Source organism: Pygoscelis adeliae, unplaced genomic scaffold, assembly GCF_000699105.1.
Source record: "Pygoscelis adeliae isolate BGI_AS28 unplaced genomic scaffold, ASM69910v1 Scaffold166, whole genome shotgun sequence".
NCBI classification, from domain to species: domain Eukaryota; kingdom Metazoa; phylum Chordata; class Aves; order Sphenisciformes; family Spheniscidae; genus Pygoscelis; species Pygoscelis adeliae.
Genome location: NW_008825156.1, coordinates 6,418,532 through 6,420,728, shown reverse-complemented (window position 1 = coordinate 6,420,728; position 2,197 = coordinate 6,418,532). Strand labels below are relative to the sequence as shown.

The 2,197-nt window shown below is 37.6% G+C and overlaps 1 protein-coding gene across 1 annotated transcript in view; it reads left to right on the top strand.

Annotated features, from left to right (window-relative positions):
- Positions 1-2,197, top strand: part of SBF2 (SET binding factor 2) — a 240,092-nt gene that overhangs the window by 216,503 nt on the left and 21,392 nt on the right. The window lies entirely within an intron of this gene.

Sequence of the window (2,197 nt, the reverse complement as noted above, 5' to 3'; positions counted from 1 at the left end):
AGGTTAAGAATATTACACTCATTTCAGGTTAATTCTAAAGTCCATCCTTTCTTCATCTCAAACCAGTGAATATAAATGCTTTGCAGAGTCTCTGTGTATGCAAACACAGGATAGGAGCTTGCATAGTTCCTCTTGTACATAAGTCGTTCTTTTCCCACTTGTCTCATTTTTTTCGCTGAAAAAGCTGAAAAGATTCCTGGACATTATTAACCTATATTAAAATTCATGGATGAGACTGTCTCACAGAAGAAAACTGTTAAAGCACCAGCCTTCTTACTGGGAACAGACATTCATAGTGAATACTTGCATGAAGTAGACCCTGAAAGAGTATTCAGCAAGTAGACTTAGTCTGCTACCTGAAGCAAAGTCCACAGATTAAATAACTTGCTAAACCAATGAAAAACAATCTTTAGCTATCTATGGGAGACTGATAATGAATGAGCTTATAAGATGAGTAAAGACTTACTGAAGAACTTGTTGCAGAAAAGAAAAATTTTGTTTGTATCCCAATGTTAAACACCAACAGCCATCATTATTGCTGTCTTGCAAGTTAATAAATTATATACTTGGAATTTGGTTCAATTCCTACAGCATTCCCCATTAGAAAAGCTTAGAAGTATTCGTCACATCTCCTGTTTCATCAATCTGTTTCCCAATGGCTGTGGTCCTCAGGTTAATTTTTATTTGAAATGGGGAGATTTCTCTAAAGAGAATCAGTACTGCATTTTTCATTCAAACAAGTTAACCTATCCAGTTGTCACACTAACTATTACTTACAACAGCTTAAGGTTATTGCTCCTTTTCTGAAGTAGAAAAAACTAATTCTTGGTTGCAATGGCTACAACAGGACAGAATAGCCATGTCTTCCAATACTGAAACCCATCTGCTTGTTGGTTTGTTCAATTCTGTGTGTAAATCATTCATCTGGTGCTGTATTCTCTCTGCTGTCAGATGTCTTCTCCAAGCTTTAATGAGCTGACTGGATAACACTGTCTATTAGTAGAATGGAGTAAACCTACATTTGATTTCAAGCAGTAGTGTAATTTTGAAGTGAATCCCTCCAGCATCTCCCCTTACCATTTGTTGATGCTGTCTTGGTGCATGCGTACTAGATTTTTCTTGGAAGAATTTAACCCAAAAGTTCAGCCTCAGGTACATACTAAACACTCACCAGCTCTTAAAAGGATCTGAACCAATGATTCATCACTTAGCTTAAAACCATGGGGGTCATCAATGTACAACGGGGTCATCAACTCAACTGGACTAAATCTAGCCCAAAGTAAAACAACAGGTGTGTAGGATAGCTGTAGGGACCTCAGCACCAGCTGCTAGACAAATAGACAAGTCTGTTTGTCTGTTCCTTTTGCTCTGAATTACTTGCTAATGTAGACATAGCCTTCTGACCCTGGAGACAGTTCACTCCTGTTTCACTGTAATAAATCTTAGAAAGTTGGCATAAAGAAAAGCAAGGAAATTATCCACACATACCTGTACAGTATTTTCTTCTTGAGACCAGAGAGCACATAAACGTTGGAAACAAATGGGTTATCCAGAACAAAGATAAAAACTAAATTCAAGGATTTTGGTTTATTGTCATAAAATAGAATGTACCATGTTTTCTTCACGGCAAAATTCTTGGTTTTTCTTTAAGTTATGTTTAACACAATCTGCCGTTCTAAGAACATGGAATAATGGATTATAATCATCCTGGCTTTAAAAGTTAGGATGAAATGTAAAGCAGGATAAATCCCTGCTGTGAACAACTGTCAGGTATGATTTTGCCTCAAGCTGCAAGGTGCCTAAAATATTGCTACTATACATGTGAATGTGTCAAGGAAATAGAAGAACGTTGCCTTTGTAATTCATCTCAGATAGCAGCTTTGATGCACGTCACTAAGTATCTGACTCTTCTCTATCTTTAAGAGGCAATATAAAGTGTACAAGTTATTAACAGATACATTTTACAGAAAGATCTGTATTTTCTGGTTTTTGGTCTTAAGCTGTGTCCACATGCCCTGGCTGCAGCTATATCAGCAGAGAGATTACCTCCTGCAGGCCATCTGGAGCTAGTCATCGCTTCTCCTCTGGCGGAGATACCACCCTTCCAGTCTGTTAGCTAAGGGGTTCATGAGAACCTGCCTGCCTTTTCCAATCAAAATGGTAGAAAAAAATTGGTAGAAAAGACCATCTTATTCTG